The sequence below is a fragment of the Oryzias melastigma genome, linkage group LG1 (assembly GCF_002922805.2).
Source record: "Oryzias melastigma strain HK-1 linkage group LG1, ASM292280v2, whole genome shotgun sequence".
NCBI classification, from domain to species: Eukaryota; Metazoa; Chordata; class Actinopteri; order Beloniformes; family Adrianichthyidae; genus Oryzias; species Oryzias melastigma.
In genome coordinates, this window is record NC_050512.1 from 24,544,703 (window position 1) to 24,567,004 (window position 22,302).

Consider the following 22,302-nt stretch of genomic DNA (forward strand, 5'->3'; position numbering starts at 1 on the left):
GTAAATTTAAAATTACTTTCATTTTAACAATAAAAAAAAGTTAAATATATTTATTTGAGAAGCAGGAAAGTTTGTTTATTCATAAAAGCTGCTATAAATCATTTATCTCAATTTACTAAGCTATAACCAAAATACATTAGTTTGAATGCAGAGACCACATTCACTTACATTTTATTTATTTATTTTAGTTTGAAGGGGTAATAGTTAATTTAAAAAAACAGCTAAAAACAACACTTAAGGCTCTGAAATATAATTTTCAAATTAATAGGAAATGTGTATTTTCTGTCATCAGGAGGGCCGTGATCGATGACAAGTATCAAGATATCAAATGAACGGAGTCACTGTTGTTGTGGCGGATTTGGGGGCTTTAATCCCAAATTGCAGGAGTATTTTCTTAATACTAAACCCTTAAATCCAGGGATCAGCTGCAGCCTTGTGAGATGGAGGGGGGGTCTGGTTTGCAGAGGCTTCTCGCCAGTGTTGTTGGCGGTTATTAAAAGCATGATGCATAAGGTTGTCAGACAGACAGGAAGCATGTAGGAATGCAGAAGGCTGCAAAAGTGTGCGGCTGAAACGACGGAACGGGAAAAAGATTTCTGCTCAGCTTCCAGGTAAGAAAACTGTTGCTTTTTATTGTTTTTGAAAGAAAAAGTTTTAACTTGCTGACTTCTGAAGGCAAATACATTTATAGAAATACTTAAAATTGTCTTGTTGAACACAGAAAAGTTTTTAAAAACTTTAAAGCTCTAATATGAGATTAAGATTTTTGATTTGACAAATAAATATATTTTATTTAAAAAAATATTCAGCACTCATTAACGCAACTTAAAAACAGCTTCTTTTAGAGTTTCATGCTTTAAGAATAGTTAAAGCATGACTTTTTTGCAGAAATAAATCCTTTTACTTAAAAAAAATTAAGTTTTTTTGATGTTCATGACGCACCGTCTAGTTTTCCTGCTGAACATGTGCTTCATAATCTGCTCGTTTTAGACAATCAATGTGCAGCTATGACGCACATTTTCATTTAAAGAGCAGAAAAGCTTTGATATTTACAGTGAGGAGTGGAGTCACTTGACCTCTCAGTGGCGACCTCTCATCTGAAATGATGAAAGGCAGAGCATTTAACAGCTCTAACCTGAACCGCCATCTCTGAAGAGGCACAGATTAAAGGCACCGAACGCAGATTAGCTGCTTTAATCTGCACGTGTGGCTATACTAGAAATGAAACGTGGAAATCTGTGCTTCTGCTCCACAACAACCTCAACCTCCACCCACCCACTCAGCGCTGCTTCTATGTGCGCTCATGAACGGCACTTTGCAGAAACACTTGCATCAGCTCTGGAGAGGCCTGTTGATTATGCAGCGGGACAGCTGGCTCAGAGCGAGAACCCCGTCAGCAGATGGTCTGAGCCACAGCTCAACATGTGGAGACGGTCTGAAAAGCGAGGAAGAGACAGAGAAAACAGCCTGAACAGATCACACCGAGAACATGTTTGCCCTTTTACTTTGAAAGGAGAATTTTCTTAAATGTTTAAATCTTAGGATCAGGATATTGTGATACATCTATAGTTAACTATGATATTTTCTGGAGACAAAGACAGAATAAATGAGAAGCTAGTAGTAAGTGTTTTTAAAGTCATTTTCTGCAACGTCAACAATTTTCAGCCTATTTTGACTGATGTATGCTTTAAAAATGACCCCCTTTCTGTGACAGCAACACCCCCCAGATGTAGAAAAAAATAGTTATAAGGTCCCACTTTAGTTTAAAAGAGAAAAAAAAAGAACCTGGCTATAAGGATGGATCATGTTTGTTAACCTGCTTACCCTCGGCCTCTTTTTCTGCCTGTTTCTACTCAGGTTAAGAGGTTAATCTGATGGAGGGCTGGTAGAAAGAACGACTTCAAAGCTCAAAACCCCATTCTAACTCTAACCAAGTTGTATTGTAGCAGGAATATCAAAACCAAAGTGTTTTTCATTGAGCTGTGGTCGACTTTAAAGCTCCAGGGGTGAGAATCAGCGCCTCCAAGTCTGGGCTTAAAGCTAAAAAATGGGGACATGCCCTCTTTGGGTTGGAAGTTGGTCCCTCCTCTTAATGTAGACATCTAAGCATCTTGGGGTTTTGTTCACAAACAAGCAAGGAGCAAAGTTTGAGGTCAACAAAGGAATATCTTTCGTTTGAACCTAAGTTAATGACAATAAACATCTATTCTATTTAGTTATCCCTACTTGACAGTAAGCTTTCCACATGATGGGTTCTAATGGACAAATCCAAAAATATTAGTTACCAAGGAAGACACACCAGAGGGATTAAATATCTCTTATTTGATCTTGGAACATTTTCTGAAGGCAGCATAGCTGGATTTGGATTTTGCCTTTGCTTATGACTGTTTTACTCTGAAAGGCTGTTTAAGTTCATGCAGAGATTTAACTCGTACTTTCTTCTGATAAAAGAGGATCGTAAATGATTTCTAGAAAACTGCGTAGTTCAGTGATCGTTGGGATGAGAATGGACTGTCCAACAGGGATCGAGCAAAGCAAAACAAGGATGAAAGCCCCAGTGGATGGATGGATGTGTGGGATGGAGGATGAACGAGTTCATGTCTCACCAGACCAAAATTAGCTTTAGTCTCATCAGTCTTTTGACTAATGTAATTTTTAATCAGAGTAAAGCCACTTCATGCCGATATACAACTCTTTATAGTGGTGAAGTGCGTACGCATATCCATGTAAATCAGCAGATTTCAGATTGCAAAAACACTTTTCTCCATGTCAGAATCCGCTGATTCACGTTGATTGCTTCACGTTGAAGGAGCTTGTGTTATTTAACATCTCGGATGTTAAAGGCAGGATTTACGAATGAGTTTATTTTAAATACAAATCTGGCTATACCTCCATTTTCAACATCATTAGATGAACTTTATACAAAGTTGAGTGGGGAGGTGGTCTTGGTTATTTTCCTATGATGTTTTAATCATTTATTTTCTGATCTCATGTGTCACGCCAACTCAGGATGTTGGTATAAAATTATGTGCTTTAAGAATTCATTTTAAACATGTGTTATGGTTGAAAGGCTTCTTTATGAAGCAAGGATGGAGTCTTGTGGTTATTTATGGTGGTGAGACAACACATTCTCATCCCCAAGTCATCACATTTTGACGTTTCGGGTGTCCCCTACTTGTCAGTTTTTGACGTGCTGGCTGTTCATAAAATCAAGGGTCCGCAACCCTCGGGACGCAGTACCTGGATGATGTACCAGATGTGGACTGGTCCTCGGGACACATCCAGTACCTGTACCCTAACCTAGTACTGGTACCCTAACCTTAACTCTGTACTGGTTCGCGTCCGGTTTGCACCTGGTACCACGTCTGGTACCGGTTTGGGACCAGTACCATATCTGGTCCTGTGTCAGATTAGGGTACTGGTACCAGGTTTGGATACCGGGGCGCTACAGATCACGGTACTGGACCAGTTCTGGTTTGCAGCCTAGAGTTTTGGGGGCCTGTGATTTAATGGGAACAGGCACCACGCCAAAAACCGAAGAGTTGGAGACACGCAAAACGTCAAAAAGTGGAAGAGTCGTCAATCAAACATCAATACATATGACGACTTGGGAGTGAAAATATGTTGGGTAAAACAACTGAGACTTAACTGTTGTGTTCAACTAGTTTTATCATGAGCTATCCAAAGAAACAAATTAGATATTTGGGGTCTTGTCCGGGATGAAACCCATGGCATCGTTAAAACATGAATAAGGAAGGTTTTTGTTGTTGTTGTTTTTTTATCCCACATATTCATATTTTTTCTTTTGGACTAAAAAATGTATAATTGAAATTTCTTTCTAAATAATAATAATAATAATTTGGATTTTTTTTAATTGGCCTTCCCTGAAATGGATTGGTCAATAAAACAAGCTAAAAGTAATTTCATAAGAATATAAAAAATATAAAAAAATTGCCCTTTCACTTTAAAATTTTCCCTATGATTGATTCAATTTACACTTTGAGAGCCGACCTTATTTGTGTTTATTATTAGTTGTTTTTTTTTTTAATATTTTTGTGACTCAGAGCAGCTGTTCCTCATATAAAACCCTGACGGATTGACAGACACCCGGGGAGCCGGAGCAGAAATACGAGCTGTCCCGAGTACAGTAGAGATGGCAGCAAGTCCTGACAGAGACACAGTGGAGAAAGCTGAGAGAGGAGCATGCAGCTGTCAATCAAAGCCCAGAGGCCCTGCCCCTCTCATTAAGAAGGCAAACAATGACAAAGTAGGGGGGTGGAGGATGGAGAAATCAGACACCAGAATCCAACTGACCCCATCCAATACCCATCACCCCCTAAAACACAGGGAGGGTGTGTGAAGGGAATTACTCAGATGTATGTGTGTGTGTTGGGGGGGTGGGGGGTGGACTTCAATCCTTTTAGGATTATGCCCCCCCCTCTCCTTTCCTCTCTTCTCTCTGGCTGTGTTCTTCACTCTTTCACTCTGTTGCCCCTCGGGCAATCACCTTCAAACTTGCACGACCGGTGCTCATTCAGATATCTCCAACAATGCGTAGCAGCGGTAACCATGTGAGCGCCGGCGAGGCACGCAGGAATGCACAGACTCAGATCCCTGACACCCTCCCTGAAGGAAAAAAAATATTATAATAATAATAACTTCTCAAGATGTTCAAAAAGAAAATGACAACATATCAAAGAAAAATAAGAAAAAGCTTTTTTTTAAAGATGAGGTCATTTTAGATTCAAAATTATGATTCAGCGTGTCAGGGATCAAGTTTTTAAATATTATTAAGACCTGAGTAAACTTAAAATGCAGATTTTGAAACGTAATTTTTAAAAGGTTAAAAATGTTAAAATCTTGAAACTTTTTTGAGGATTATCAGTTTCTTCTTGAGTCAACTGGAAATTTAAAAACATCTCCAGGAAGTTTATAAAGCAATTAGTTTCTCAAGTCAAAAACAGTCGCTCGATTCTAAACTGTTTTTAGTTAAAAGCAAAAAGTACAAGAAAAAAACTTAATTCCAAATGACTGCTGACATTTGGAATAAATGATAGTTTTTATTCATTTTTCCATTAATAAAAGGAAAGGCTCCAAATTTCATCAGGAATGTTTGTGACATTTGTTCATTGCTACTTTATTGAAGTGCTGAGTAAAAGTTAACATTCCTTTTTCTATTTTTATCTTGAGGGTTTTTGATCCGTGTTCCAGGAGACTAGTGACAGGTTGATGAAAACTTTAACAAACTGAATAAATAGGTTGAGAGGACGAACAAAGGAACAAAAACTAAACTAAAATTCAGAAAAAGTGCAAGTGACAAGACAGAAACAAGATGAATTAACTTAGACTTGTCTCACATAGGACAAAGAAGTCTTCCTAAAACTTTTGGAAAAATACTCCATGGATGCATGTGATGGAAGAAGAACCTTTTGAAAGGTTTAGAACTCACAAACACGGTGGCGGTAGTGTGATAATGTGGTGCTGGAGTTAATAAATTCAGTTTGTCTAGATGAAAATTGGGAAGTGAAATGTTCTAGATCAATTCATGAGATCACTGGGCGTCTGTAGTGGAGCAATGATCCACACATATCCATGTATTTGCTCTCCATAATACAGTTTTGCTCCGTATCTCGGAGAAAGACTGCAATGTGTCTTTGCTCAATTTTAATTAGCTTAGAATCCAACTTCAAAGTGAGCGTGCAACCAAAAACGCTGCTGAAGTTCTCATGCATGCAGGAACTTTCTCTTGTCTTATCATGACAAAGGAGAAAAATAAGGCAAAGGATTCAAAACTAAATCAACTATGCTGCTTGTATTTTGGTATATTTGAAAGAGTTTAAAGTAAACCAAAAAAAGGAGTTAAAGGGTGTATTTAGAGTGGAAAAGTCCATTGGTCTGAACAGAGTTCTCTTAATTTGGTCAGGATTGAGTCCTGAACCTTGTGTTTGGTCTGTATTCAGCCTTCATTTCTGTTTCAAACCAAAGCTTGTAAACAAAACCACATGACTAAAGAGCTATTTTCAGTCATTGGTCAGGAATTATGAGGGCGGGGCAAAACAACAAGAGAAAGAATAATGAAAGTTCTGCAATTGGAAACAAACCGAAACCACCTCGAAAAATGGGTTAGAGAATGATTCCAGAGTCTGCTTGGGTGAACTGTATTCAGACTCTAAATGTGTTCTGTATTATCAAGGTAAATGCGCTCTGGTTCACTTGAAATGAACAAAATGTGTCCAGATTGAGAGAAGTATCCAGAATCACCATTCTCTATTTGTGATGTCTGTCGTGGCGAATCAGTGGCTCGGTCCTAACCACGACCTTAAGGGTTTGAAAAACCCAGCAATGGCACAAAATGGAAACACCTTAGGTCAGCACAGAGTAAGAGAAAATAAAACCACAGCGGGGCTTGTGGGTAATCTGCATAAGAGACCTATTGGTTTGTTTTGAGCTCATTTAGAGTGAGTCATCAGAAATTATGTCGTCAACTCTCCTTTGTTTTAAAAATCTGGATCAAATTAGCATTTGTTTTGTAAAAAAAAAAAAAGCACAAAACAAATGCAACAAAAATATAATTTTAATTAAATAAAAGTAAGCATTTGCTATAAATCTTAGTGAAATGAAAACTAATGGAAAGCCATAAATATTTAATCATTCTTACAACAACGTGATGATCCTGTCAAAATAGACTTTCACTTGCTGCTTAGTTTGTAGATTGAAAAAGACATTCTTTTGTCCGCTTTAACTTCAAGCGCGTCTCTTTCAATAAAACCTTTAGTTTAATATTTTAAAATGTGAGCTTCCACCTCACCCTGTTTAGAGCCACACAGGAGCAAAGGGCAGAAACAATCGCCGCCTTCTTACCCCTCAGTTCGGACAAGCGACGGAATTGCCATCCGCCCTTATCTGGAAGTCCAGTCAACTCCAGGCTGCCAGAGAGTTTGCTCCATCATCAGAGACGGCCATTTGATAGGATTCTGCTGCTGCAGCTAATCAATCTGTGGCACAGAGCTGCCAGAAGACCTGTAACAAAGCTCAAAGAGCCTCACAAATGGCCCGGTCCCGCGGATAAGCCTCTGCACAGGATTACATATTGATTTTGAACGTCTGAAAAAGCTTATCATCTAAAAACCGCAGCAGACTACAGAAGCAGCGAAGTCTATGCATGAATCCGCCTTTCAGAGAAGAGCATCAACTTTCAAATACAGAGACCCCCGAGCATGAACCAAAACAGAAATAAATGCTGGAGAAATCAATGGTACAGCAGCACGCCGTTAACATCCACCAAAGACGGGGTGTGTGGGGGGCGTCCTTACAGTTGACCAATAAGTACATTCATTCAAATACTTTGGGAATTTTAACAACTTGAATGGTTTTCCTTTTATTCAAGTAAAAAAAATGTATTTAATCTTAAACTCGACTGAAAGTTTTAGAAAAACCTTCCCAGCTATGAAGTCAAGTAAGACAAAGGGTGCTTTGTGTTTTTACAGGTATGTGAGGCCCGACGCACAAGGAGAGGCTCATGTAGGTTCATGCCTCTATATCTCTGCCCCTGGAGCTTTCCGATGAAGGAATATCCACGTTAAAGCCGAGCTGTCTCAATACTGGAACTGAATTCTAACACAATCTGTCGGAATCTAAGAGGTTTGTAAGTAAAAAAATTTTTTTTGTCTAATTTCGAAACTCCACGAATCAGTTTTCCCAACAAACACAAAAACACTAGAAAAAAGTTTTTTCCTGTGAAACTGAAAGTGGGTCACAGATAAACAGAATTTATTTTTTACATTTAATATGAATGAAATTGAGCATACGGGAAGTCTTTGGGGTAGAAAGCAAACTAAAAGGAATTAATTGTGAAAAAGTAAAATTAAAAAAAATAGCAGACTAACTACTATAATAACCCTTTACATTTGACGCATAAACACAAAATCCTCGACGTATGGTAACTTCTGAACCGTTAACATACTGGAATTATGTTGATCGTGCTCATAATTAAAAAAAAAATACAGTAAATCATTGAACATAAACACTGGAGCTCCAGTATTAAAGGGTTAATTATGATTTAGGACATAGTTTCTGCAGAGCGTCAGGAGTTCATTCGAAATTCGCCTCTTGTGTAGTTGTGGGCGGGGCTATAGAGCAGCTCCGCCCCCTTTTCCCCTCCTCGTTGTTGAGAACTTGGGAGCAGGAAGCATATTTCTACGTTACAAATGAGCTCTTTATCAAATGTTTTTTTATTCTCCTCCCGATTCCCTATTATTTAAATATTAATTAATCAGAAATACAAATTTAATCTTATTTTATCAGAAAAATGCAACAAGAACAGGTTAAAAACACCAAAAACACATTTTTTATCATAATGCGTCTTTAAAATTGTCTGATAGCCAAAATGGACTATTAATAAACAGTTTTTCAAATTATTGTCCAAACAAATATACTTCATTAAAGCAAACAGCTGCCATTAAAGCTTTCTCGTGAGAATATAAATCACTCTCAGATGAGCTGAAACAAAAGTCTCTCCACCTTGATGCCACAGATTCAGACCCTTTTCTGTCAATATTCCTCACTAATAATCAGATTAGCTGATATCAGCTGAGCAGATGACTGATGAATGAACGACAGCAAAGCCGCACCTCCTCTCCTCCTTAGTCCTTGCAAACACAAACCAAATGAGAATTGATTTATTTTGGATCGCTCATCTTATCAGGTGTCAGAGGGAATTATGACGGCGGGGAGAAGGGCCGCAGCGAGCTGCTGCAACCACAAATTTCAAACCCAGACGCACACTTTTACTGTGAGGGAGGCTTTCAGAGAAGAAGTCATTCAGAGGATAGAACACCTTCCTCACAGGAAATCCCTTCCTTCTCCTCCTCTGCCTCGTCACCTCAACGGCTCGGTTTCTCTCCACGAGCAACTTTTAAAAACTTCATCAATATGTTAATGACCTAATCTTTAAACACTTAAAGAAACCATTAATAAACATCGATTTGAACATTGACTCACATTAATCCAGTGCAAACAGCTGAAACATGCAACTGAGAGCAATTTGGGGAGGATTACCCGGGAAAAACGGGGGAGCGACAACATTGTACTTCCTGTAGCTGAGACGAACATCATCAGACAACAGCTTAGTCTTCTCCTTCAGGTCAACAAGCTAAAAAAAAATAAAAAAAAATTAACAAAACAAGATAATTTTAGTACTTAAAATAATTTGACAGGAAGGCAAGTAATGATTAAACAAAAGAAATTTACAAAACAGAAGTACAATAAGGCAAAACCGAGTGCACTGATATCAAGTTTGCAACATGATTAGCTGTAAGACAGAGGTTCTCCAATATAAAAAAATAAGCAAAAATATTGGGAAATAATTTGGAAAAATTACAATGTTTTAACATTAATTTGCTAAAATTTTGCAAAAGCAATCATCAATGTTGTAGAACACCAATATTTAGAGAAACTGGAGAAATCTCTGTGAGCTTGGAACAACACCTGCATCGCAAATATGATATTTTACCAGTAAACTAGTATGTTATAAATGAAATACTGAGGATTTAAAAATGCTTTTACATTTTAATCAAAAATGTATTTTTTCCAAATATGTCACTGCGGATTATCTCCTCCATTTATGCCTTCAGATTAGTAAAGACAACAAACAATTGTGACAAAAAAGAGCACTGCTGCCATCAGTCATGTATACGTTTGAGGTCTCAGATTAATATAAATGTGAAAATGCATTTCTAAGCTAAAACAGTTTGTATGCTGCTTTAAATAAAGCTTTTATTATTTGTGTAAACTGATCTGCAAACAAAAATATACATATTTGAATTTATTTTGAAATCCTACACTACAAACATGTTTATATAAAGTCAAATAAAACTTAATTTTTATAAAATTTTAGAATGTGCAATGGCCACTTCTTATTTGGAAAAAATGTAGCTTTAATATAAACATTTTCCAAAAATCAAGCTTTACTTGGATAGCACTTTTTAATCGTATTTTATCAAACTATTGTGTTTTCTGTTAGATTTGTGAGAAAAATTAAAAACATCCCTGCAATTATGAAAGGCAGACATCGGCAATCCAGATCAAACATTCATCAGACATTTGAGGCAAAAAAATTTAAAAAAAAGAAACTCTTTAAAGTTTTCTCAATGGAACTGATTCTGGATATTGATTTATCTAAAAACAAGCAAAACGATGTCTCAATTACTCAACAGGAGAAGTCAATTGACTTCATTTTGAGATCACAATTATCTACAACTGTGCTTCATTTGACGATCTACTTATATTATAGCAAAAATATTTGGATAATTGCGAAGAGAGCATCATATTTGCTCTCTTGCCGAGTGTCTTGAAGGGTTTTCTCTCCCGTCGATAATGAATATCTCAGGGATAACACACTGAAATCTCCACAGATACATTTAAAGCCGTGTTCTTGCACTACATTTTTCCTGTTTGCTTTAGATAACAAATCTTCGGTTGACCCCGAGGGTTAGAGGAGCATTACAAATTAATCCCAGTTTTAATAAGCCTGTTTTAAGCCTGGGATCTTTCCTCCAAAAGAAAGAAAGAAAGAAGAAAGGGGGGAGGGAAAGAATAAAGGGATCTGAGAGGAAAAGAAATATATTAAACCCTGTGATCACAGGCAGCTTTTCTTGTTTGTTATCCCTCCGTTTTACCTTTAATCCAATACTTGCTAATCCAATTTGTCTTTCGGGCTCCAGCCCGAACTTTTCCTCTTACGAGCTCTTTTTTTTTTTTTTTTTTTTTTAATACTTGAGCTTCAAGAGTCAGTCAGCACTCACGAGAGTCCCGACGAAGCGCAGCATTGATTTTAGGGTAGGCAAATTAAAGGAAAATTTGCTGAAATTGTTGCTGAGCTTTAAAAATGAGAAGTTGTTCTTGACAAGTTTCGTCTGAATATGCATGAAGAGCTAGAATCAGATCTGGCGCAGTCACTGAAGGGGAATATCGGTGAGCACAAAGGGATTGATTTAATTACTTGGAGTGGGCCTGCGCTCTGGAGCTGCCTTGTTAGGAGCCAGTGAAAAGGATGGCGGTATCCTTGTGCTATTTTTGTGAAAGGAGGGGGGGTTGAGGGGGGTGCTGTTGCAGATGGTGGGGCCATGGAGGTAGTCTAGCTTCTTAAGTCACCAAAACTAATCCCGAGAATAAAGCTCTGCGGACTGAAAAGGCATGCATTGATTGCGAAAAACGGACGGACAGCGTTTAACGTCAATCTGGCAAATATTGGTCCTTTCCTTCGCTCGGAGGCAAAACGCTCCAATCGATTATTTCTTTTATCCAAAAAGACAAAAGTGAAATATTTTATGGGGTCATTTTTCTTGTTTTTTTTTTACAACCAGTAAAAGGATGCTGCTTTCACGAGTGCGATTAACATTTTTGCTATTTGTCTTTGTGGGGAGACAATGACAGATTGAAGGGTCTTTAGGGAAAAACAAAACACTTCAGGTGCTCAAGAGGGTGCAGATGTGAGGCTCCACCGCAGACCTCACCTGATGGATCCCTCAGAGGTGTTTTCACCAAAAAGGGCTGCTTTCTTCAACACAGACTTGGACAAAAAGCCAGTCAGAGTGGATTGTAGTGCCTTGTGCTCTACAGGCACCGGTGACAACGAAGCCCTTAATCATCTCATGACAAAAGCCAAAAGGCATCATCCTATTAAGCAGTGTGCTTCACTGCTAATATGAGCTACTGCCCAGGAGCCTTTCATAGAGCGCTGTGCTATTAAAGTGCTTCTGAACCAGCCAGCGGGAACCTAGGCCCATTCACCTTTCATCTGGGGGCCTGTTGTTTGCCGGCTATAGTGGGGGCCGGCTCAAGATGTTAGTGATCTCATTACAGCGGTTGTGAGAAAAAGCATCTGAATTTGAGCATCTCCAGTCCCATTCTGTCTGGCGCTTTTCAATTTTCCCAACCGGCAATTCTTTCAAAGGCTTCGCCCTTGTGTGGCCATAAATTGATTACCGCTCCCGGTTCACAAATATGTTCCCTTTCCTGAAAAATTTACTCATCCGCACCCCCTGCAGCACCCTCTTTCTTATCTTCTCTCCTTTAGGGAGGTGCGCTGAAAGGATGGGCAGGTTGAAAAGCAAGAAGGGCCCCCAGCGTCACAAAAAACGTTCAGATTTCTCATTTAGTTGTCTTTATGCTGTTAGCACCATGTGGTCCTTGAAGGTGTTAAAAACATGGGAAGCACCGGAGGGATCAGAGCAATCTCATTAACATTCGCTCGGAATTGGAGTGGCCCGGCTGTGTGCCGAGTTCTCTGTCGGGCGGCCCGAGGCGGCCGGCGCTGGGCCCTCCGCCTCTTTGTGCCTTTGTGTCCTTTCAAGATTTTTCTTTTTCCATGTCAGGTTGCTTTTTCTTGGTGGGATGTTGCAAAGAGGATCATGGGAAAAAGGTAAATACTTTGGACATCATACAAGTATTACAGTCAAGTCTGATCAAAGCGCGCCTTTACAGAAAAACCTACAGAAGAGATATAAAATGGCTAAAGCTTAGCAACCACCTAAAGCTTCAGAATTCTGTTTATTTTAACATTAATATCAAGAAAAAAATTCTTTGAAGTTTCTTGAATAGAACTGGACCGAGTGAGTCTCACATCGCCCATAGAAAATGTCATAGTTCTGGCTCCAATGAAACAAAGTCAATTCAGTCGAGATTTTTTCACAATACGAATGCCGCCATGTTGGAACCAGACAAGGTCAGTGAGTCTAAGTCATGATTTCCACTATTGCCATTGGAAGTTCACATCCCTACCACTCAATCAATCAAAGTTTCAATCATTGGACATAAGAACACTAATTGATCAGTTTACAATTTAAATAACTTGTAGTACAGAAAAAAAATAAATTAAGTAGGATTAACAAGAACGTGTTAAAAAAAACGCAATAGCTGTTATTTCTCAATAGAAGTCAATGGGATTTTTGGCCTCTTGGAACCAGTGGGTACTTCCTGTTTGGAACACGAGGGTGGAGGGGGTCCCTCATTCCAATTCTCAAATATGGTCAATGACTTAGACGCAACGTTTTAGTTTTTCTATGTGTTTATGCTACAGTGGTGTTGCAAAAACAAGCAAATGTATGTGCACATGAAATACCCAAAGATTTGATTTCTAAAGTTAGTGAATTGTCAAGTAGATGGTCCAATGTCCTTTATCCAGACATGACAGTTACACACCAATGAGGTATTCTATATCAAGCTAATACTAGTATATGTCCTGGTTTTTCAAAACACGAGGTCCCGAGTATCATTGAGTATCCAAGGCAATCAGTACAAATGGCTATGCTACCCTCTGACCATCACGACAGTGACTTTTACAAAGAATGGATGGGTTTGACTGAAGAAACAGAATGTTTGAATCTTATGCAAAGTGTCTTAAATGGTTTTCTGGTATTTCTATAGTATTTGTTTAAGTTTATCCTTAATATTTCATTTTTATGGGCATCTAAAAGGGCTTATAAAAGCATGACCAAAACTTTGACATGTTTTTAAACTCACCTTGTGTCTAGAACGCTGGATTCTTATCAAAACAAGCTTAGTTTGATACGTTTTTGACCATCTCACAATGTAATTTCATTGTCAAAAAGAGGTTTGAGATGTGTTTAAGACGAGATCAAGCCATGTTTGACACATCTGCAATTACTATGATTGTTTTGAGAGAAAGCTTTAGATCATTTTTTACATTTATAACTGAAGCAGAGCAGGAGGGAACAAGCTTATAGATGGAATCTTGGGGGGGTTTCATATTCAGCCCTTGGCGGAGCTGGTTTAAATATATGGGGGAGGGGAGGTGGTACCGGATATTTTTACTCTTTCAGTAACTTTAGCTTTTATGGCAGATTAAATAAAATTAAGCAAAATTGCAAGATTAAAAGTCGTTAATTTATGGCCTTAAGTCTCGTAAATTTTAGCTTTTTTCCGTACATTCACGACTTTAAATCTTGTAAATTTACGAGGAAAAAAGTCATAAATGACTTTTAAAGTTATAATTACACAACTTTACTCTCGTAAATTAATATTTACGACTTTTTTCTCGACATTTACAAGATTTAAAGGGGTAATTTCATTTTTTTTCTTTTTGTTTGTAAGCAGGCTCTAATACTCCATCGTATGCTTTCTTTAAATAGTTCTTTTTAAGAATAATTTCACCCAAATTAAGGTGCGGTGTCACAAAGTGGATTCTCAAAGCTCCGCAAGTGTTCTATAACTGTTGGAAACAAAATGCAAAATAGGGTTCAAAAAGGAAATCTTGAAACCGTTTCACTTTTATGAATTGCCTAACTTTTCCTCTGTCTTTGGACATTGTTGATGTTGATAGTGCTACCAATGATGGTGGTAACTTCTGATTTCTGAACAGGTTGCCTAGTTGACGTTTTGGAAAAGTAAGTTGGAGTCAGTTTGAAGCTGGTCAATGAGGCAAAAGCAGGATCTCAGGGTTGATTGGAAAGTCAGACTACAATGTTTAATAGAGGAAAGAACTGTGTTGTACTGCACGAACAGTCAGTTAAGCTTTGAAAACATTTAACACATCTTTTTACTTACACACACACCCTTAAAACCTCTGCAATAAAGAAAATAAATTGACAGATTTCCATTTATTTAAAAAACTGCACTTGAACAAGCTTCACTTTTTCAAAAATTAGAAAAAAAATCGAAACCGCCTCTTGGTCTTCATTTTGTACTTTTTCTTTTTGCGTGCAGATCTTTTGAGTCTTATTTTTCCAGCATCCTGGAAACGTCTTGAAGAGGTTGGATTTTATGCCCCTCTCGAGTGGCCCTCACTGAGAGGCATTCATCAGGGGTGGGCATACTTACAGCCCCCCTGGCCCAACACTTAAGATGTAGAAATTTCTTTAGTGGATGACATGTGGCTTCCCTACATATTGGAAGAGGAAAAGTGCTCTAAATGTTTATGAGCTTCTACTTTTTAGGAGTTTCTGGGTTCTGGAGGATGTATTATTGGGCTTTCCTGGAAGGAAAGCTGCACATCTGAATGAGATATTTCAGGTTTGGGCATCTTCAAGATTTTTTTTTCTTGGAGTCTTTCCAACAAAAGTGTTTTTCTGACAACAGGAGGAAGCATCAAAGCAGACCAAGGATCTCCACAAAAGTTATATGTGAAGCTGCAGAGGCTTTTTAACCCTTTAACACCAACGCTTTAGTTCCAGTGTTGACATTCTTTCAGTTTTTTAACTGTTTATGCAAGCAATGTATTTCTAGGGGATTCTGAAGCATATAAAAGCAGTCTTGTGCTGATATGCAACACTTTGTGCTAGTACTATCTTGCATATTGATGAAAATCTGATATGAAAAGCCACTTTTTGTTAGGCTTTGGTGTGCGGACACAAATGCAGGACAGCTGGCTGTTCCAAAAAAGTCTTTAATAACAAAAAAATCCAAAAAACCAAGGAAGAACAAAATGCTAAAAACAGAATCAGAGAAAGGCAAAGTCTATAAATCAACCAAGGCCAAAAACCAAAAACACAACACACAGGATAAAAACACCTGACAAGGGAGACAAGAAACTGGTGCGTCGAGCAACTAAACAAACCTGCAGGGAAGTGGGGGGAGGAACCCATTAAATACAGAAAAGGGAGGGAAAAACAATAGGACAATAGGGTGATCAGCTCAGGGGGAAAACACATGACACATTTCTTCACATCAGTATCAGCTGATACATTTTGATCGCATAAACGGTTGAATAGTTACAGTATGTCAAAGATATTTGGTGTCTGACGACATCTCTGGAGTTATACTTTGTACACACTGCCCTTGGCAACACGTGTGCAAGTGGCCACTTCCAATGAAAAGTCTATGTAAACACACATTTCAGGCTTCTGCGTTGAAACTCTTGGGTTCAGGTGTGGCTACAGAAGTTTTTACTACCAATTTGGGGTCTGGTGCAAAACACATGGCCATTGAACGTAACGTTCAGCTAAACCAGGATAAACTTTGACTAATCAGGGACTTGGATCTGGAACAGGTAGTGAACTTACCAAAGTGTGGATGGTTTATCAGATGAACCCAGATGGAGGGACGAGCCTGTCAACATCTGCGTGTGTTTTTGAAATAAAGAGAAACCAGGGGCACTCAGTATCCACCACTGCAAGGACACTAGCTGCAACCGTGTCCAGGTCATGAGATTTGCACCACTTCAACGTTTTGCATCAAGCTTCTTCCAGCTGTATAGGTGGCAGACATGCGCTAGTAGACAGTAGAAAAATAAGGAGAAGCCCCTCCTTGCTTGTCCAGTGTGAACACAGTGGGCTACATGCACGTTCAAGAACCGGATCACTTCTGCACTGTGTTTAAGGAAATAAAAGATGTTGGGACACAGCAGCAGCCTCGTTTCCATTGAGCAGTCCGGTACGGTACTGTAAGGAGTGGTACAGTATGATCCAGTTAATTCTGGAAAGCGTTTCCCCTTGTTCCCACTGAACAGTTCGTTTTCGTGGCACATGTATGCTGTAGACGGCTAGCGTATCATAGCCTCATTGTAGTGTGATGACTAGAAAAGCAACAACAATGGAGGTCATCCAGCAGCTCGTCTTTTTATTGCTTTATTTCTGGTACATTGTGTATAACAGGAATTTAATGCTGTTTAAAAGGAGATTCTGAGCAGCTAAGATGAATGTCGCATTTGGAAATGTTATCTTAAATGAGCACAATATTGGCACTTTCTAATGTCGTCATCATTTTCTTCCAATCAACGGGTGGCTACAGCGGCTCCGCCCCAACTATTCCGTTCCACTTTTCAATAGACCTCCAACGGATGGGGGCCCCCAAGAGGTATCGTACGGTACTATTTAATGGGTCAATTTTACAATGGAAAATCCTCAAAATACCGGACCGGACAGCTGAGTGGAAACGAGGCTTTGGAAACCAATTCCATTTATTGCCGATCTGACAATTTTCCAAAAAGAGAAGAAAATAGAAACCACAGTGTTAGCTGCCCGTCTCAGCTCCTACATGAGGGTGACTGGTAGAGGGAGATTCGCTAATCCCTTCATTAAAATAAAACATCTTTATAGTTTTTGCATTTTTCCATAACAGAACTCAAATAATAACAGGATAATTACAGGACGTCCACCTCTCCCACCGGACACTAAAACAAAAAGGGGAGAGGGAAGTAAGCACCAAACATGTAGAGGCAAAACCAGCGAAGAAGAAAACAAATTAAGGAGGGGCTACCAACCCAACACTGAATACAAGGGGGAAAGAAACCAATATTTTGTGCAAGTAAAACAAAAAGATAGATCAATGCTCAGTGTACGTAGCTTAAAAGGGTTAAAGAGATTGAGGTCAGCAGATGAAAAGCTGCTTTATCTGCCTTTATTGATAGTTTAGTCATCTCCTCCAATGATGATTAGTTCATTAATAAGATTTAAACAAATTATGCTTAATGTAAGTACGGATTCTACAGGTGGTTTCTTTAAAACAAGCTTTTTGTTGTCCATGACTTGAGGTTTTGTCTTTGTTTTATTTCCCCAGGGAAGGATGTCTGAGCCGGTGTGCTTCCATCTTGGCTGCAGTTACCCATGGTGACATCCTGGACCTGCCGGGCCCCAACCAGTCTTCAAGGTCACCTCCTTGAAACACCATCGCTCCTTTGTCCTCCTCCTCAGTCAGGAAGCCCATCACACAGCCGGTCCGGCTGGACTTGAATACTTTGCCTCATTTAATACAAACCGTGCAAATGTTGCCAACCCGTCTCTAGTACAATATGGGATTAAACCAGGCAATATAAAGTGGCTAACTGATGTAGTGAAATGTGTAATGGGTGTAGGTCTCAGCGGAGGGGGTTTATCTGCTAAATCCCAGCAGTTGGCCCTGCTATCATGGACAATGACCCAAAATAATGTCAACAGCTCATTTCCACCAGAGCTGGGCTTATGTGTGGGGGAGTGTGTGGGTGTGTGTGTGTGTGTGTGTGTCCTGGGGATACAGAGGTATACAGTATATAAGCTTCTGGCAGCGATACTGGCTCAACAGCAGACTGATGTGATTGATAGGATTTTTGCTCGGCTCACCACTTTTAGGGTCAAAGAATCCATAAGAGGTTAAATTTATAGATGCTGAGTCAAAGGATTGCTGATTCAATTCCATTCGCCATTTGAAGTGAGTTTGTTGCTTTTGTTTGAAGATATGTACAGAAATAAAAATCCTTGAAATGCTCAATAAAACACATTGAAGAAAGCCTTCCTGTTTTTGTGTCCTTTTAAAAAACATGAATGGAAGAAAAAGCATGAATGAATAAATTTTAGTCCTTAGCCAATCAAAATGAAAACAAAACTTTTAACATTTGAAGACGCGCTATGATGAAAACTATGCTTTAAGTGCTTTTAACATGTTATTGTTATGTTTTTCTAATGATCGAAGACATAAATAAAGAAAATTAAGCTTAATATTGCATTTCTGGGTATTTATTTTCTCAAATTTCTGATGAAGTACTGCCGCTCTGCAGAAATTATGTCCTAGAAAATGACACGTTTCTTGATTTTGACTCAAAACGGATAATCATCATTAAAAAACAATTTAAAATAGATCAAAATATAATTGGAGTTGGACTTTAAGGCTTTTGTTTTCTTTTTTCTAAATATTATGGCCATCTTAACAATTTGACAAAATGATAAAGACTAATACATAAAAAAAATATTAAGTAATAACTAAAATAATAGCTAGCTTCAGCCCAAATCCACTAAACAAAAGTTCATAAAGTAAGAAAATAACTAAGAAAATATATAGTTATGCTCATTACAATCTTCTAAAATGTCTCCAAACATGTCAGGCTTTCCTTATTTGAGGAATTTTAAATGTTTATTACATATTATTTCCCTAAAAAATATTCCTCTTTAGCCATTCAATTTAATTTCTGAGTTAGAAGATCCTAAAAACTATGTTTCAGAAGTGGGTCGAACCCAGTAAAATGTGAATGGACCCATTAATATAAGCCAGAATAGCTCATCCAGTAGTCATTAGAAAATATTTCCAAGTGATGGCAAGTTAAAACTGTTACTTTTTTGTGTATTTTCTCACAATATTTTGTCTCAATCGACTATTTTACAAAACATAAACCTAAACTCGATTTTTGTTGCTGCCTCAAAACCAGAAAACAGCCTCATTGCCAAAGAGAATTTAATATAAATTAGCTTCACTTGTTGGCGCTTTAATCTTGTTTATTTGTGATTGGCGAAACGTAGCGTGACAGTTGATTCGTACGACACTTTTCACTTAAATCCCCCTCCGTGTGGCTTGGTTTCCCAACCACGTGTTCGTTTTAGAGGCTGTCGCGAAGAAGACGGGGCGCCGAGCAAATCCAAAACACTTCAGAAATTCATCATTAGTGGGGTGCTACGTTCTTTCATTACCGAGTTTATCAGAGCAACCAGGCGCAGGTTCATGCACCCCTGAGCACAAAGACTCAAGTTGTTCTACATTTACAGAATCATTTAACTTCTTTAATTATTCTTTAAATTACAATTGCAAATAAAGGCGCTGCCCGTGGTGGATATGCATGGCCTGCAAAAAGAGCAACATTTTTAATGATTACTTTTCACATCGTACCAAACTAATCTCCCATGGACAAGAAATGAATGAAAAAGGGAAAATTTTCTCTCCCATTCTGCTTTAATGGAGGGTGCATCCGTCATCAGGCGCAGTGACTGTTCTGGACCAGATGTTGCAGAACTCACCAACAATTGGGCTGAAAATAGAAAAGGAGCGGGGGCACGGAGGTTGGAATAAATTAATTGCTAATTTCTCCGTCTTTGATGGAATTAGGCTCACCTCTTTTTCCCTATGTGCTGTGAGAATGTCCATGCGTTAAACGTTTTTTCTTCTCTCGCCAACCCCTCTCCCCTCTTCGCTTTCCCGATGGTTAAGGGCCACCCAGAGGAGAGCGAGTGATGCAAAACCAAGAAGTAATCCCTCTGTTTATCTCGGCTTCGAGGCTCGGCCCCAACCTCTGCTTCTATTATCCTGAGGATTTAAGGCAAACTTTCATTTATTGGTCGGCCTCCCTTCTCTATCCCCGCTCCTGAGCTCAGGATACCCCCTCCCCGAGCCTGTGTCCCAGTGTGAACGGATTTGCATAGAGCAACAAAGCATGTTGCCAAGGCAGTGGCCAGTCAGCAGTGGGACAAGCCCGCTCCGGAGCACAGTTTGCTCAGGCTGCACATGGTAATAGAAGAATGTGGCCTTCGGAGAGATGGGAGGGGGGCAACAAGCACCTGCACAGCGTGGCCGCCAGGCCCGCCGCCGCCGCCGCCGAAGGCAGCAGATGTACGGCAATATGGAGCCTGACTTCCCCCACTTTTTAGTCGTCCTTCACACAAATGAACAAGCATGGCAGGAAGTGGATTCACAGATGGGCTTTTGGAAGGGAAGATGAAGGTTCACCCACTAAAGTAAAAAACATTTACCTCACACACCAAGATGCTTTGTGACTTTGAGGATTTAAAGGAAAAACTCTTTATTTTGTGTGAGAAACAGACAAGAGACCTATTTCTGTGAAACCAGATCATACTTTTGTATTATTGTGACAATTTACATTTCTCTTTTATTATGAAAAATGTCTAAATATCCAAAAACAAGATCTGGAAATCAAATGGATAACCATAAAACTGACAATGAACCACTAGAAAACAATGGATAGTAAGGAGGAAAATATTTTCTCTTTCTTTGAGTATCTTTAGATGCTTTTGAAGCAGAGGTACACTCTTTTCTCTCAAAAGTACCATCACTAAATGTAGTTTGTTAAAGACCCAAATGCAGGAGACCAGAGGTCAGACATGGCAACCATTTTAGCAACCAAATAAACTGAAACAGAACTGAAAATTAAAAAAAATCCAAACCTAATATTAACAAAAGAAATGTGACTGAAGATGTGACAGGAAGTCATCAAACTCATAGACCTAAACACAATAGAGAAGAATGATCACAATCTGCTGTCCTTTTCACAAACTGCAAGCTGGTGTGAACAGAAACCAAATCTAAATGAAGAAACAAGAAAAACAAACACAAAATCTAACAAATATGAATAGAAACTCAAAAACAAAATAAAAGCACATTGGCCTTCCTGACAGAATATTCACATGTATGTCAGTAATCAAGAAAATATTCTGTGTTGACTGAAGCTGCAGCGACAACGATCATCCCATTAACATCAATCATATCATCATTCAATTTATTGTTTGCACAAAAAAAAACAAATCTCTTGCCTATTTTAATGATATTCACGATATTTAAAGATCAAACAAGCAAACACTTCATTATTTAGTTAAATATCATTTTCAGGTTTACACGCTTAGAAAATTTGAATTAAAGTTCAAAAATATTGATTGAAGAGGGAATTTCATCATATTAACTCTATCACTGTCATTTACTCTGTCAGGTAATTTAAAGGGTAATAAAAAATGTCCAGAAAATATAGTTAGTGCTCCTATTTCTCCATCCATCCATCCATTTTCTTGACCGCTTCTTCCCTTTTCGGGGTCGCGGGGGTGCCGGAGCCTATCCTTGCTACTGAAGGGCGAAGGCGGGGTTCACCCTGGACAGGTCGCCAGTCTGTCGCAGGGCGCTCCTATTTCTCCTTTTTGTTAATTGTATCAAGAAAATAGTGGAAATATCCAGAAGTCCCATTTATCTTTTCCTGAAAATGCCTTATGAGTTAAAACATTCCATGTCTTCTGTAGGATGTCCCCTTATTCAAGATAGGATGGATAGAAGGAATATAATGTTATAAATGAACAATTGCTGATGTAAATTTGAGATAAAAGCTAAAGAAAAACAAACTTGTGGATGATAGCACAATTTTATTTTAGTGTATTTCTTAAAATTCTTTTTATTTTTTTTTAAAGTACTGCTATATTTTGTAATTGGCTTTATAGATAGATGACACAAAACAATTTAAATATACAAAAATATGATTAGCAGTTCTTCAAAATGACTTTTTTTTTTAATACAAACGGAAATTTTTTTGTAATTTTACCAAAATTAGGTTAATTTGGAGAGTGTTAGTCTTTTTCATCTTTTTTGAGGGGGGGGGGCACATAACAAGAAGGACATAAAAACTGGAGAAAACATTTTGATTTTCCTGTAAATGAAACATAGAGCACAGTTTTTTTTTCGTATATTAGCTTTGCTAACTGCTACTAGCAGTTGACTGTTCCATTGATAAAAACAATTGGAGAAGAATACCATCCTTATATTTGTTATTGAACAATTATACCATGGTCTGGGTGAATACTCGATTCTGATTGGCTGCTGGGTGTGCATTAA

The 22,302-nt window shown here is 38.5% G+C and overlaps 1 long non-coding RNA gene across 2 annotated transcripts; it reads left to right on the plus strand.

Moving 5' to 3' along the window:
• Window positions 1-423: 423 nt before the first annotated feature.
• LOC112157317 lies at window positions 424-18,330 on the plus strand. 2 transcript variants are annotated; one of them, XR_004948438.1, is made up of 3 exons: window positions 424-611; window positions 7,488-7,645; window positions 17,515-18,330. It is a non-coding gene; the product is annotated as an uncharacterized LOC112157317 (long non-coding RNA). The 2 variants fall into 2 exon arrangements; XR_002921132.2 differs by having other exon boundaries at window positions 7,488-7,641.
• Window positions 18,331-22,302: the final 3,972 nt, after the last annotated feature.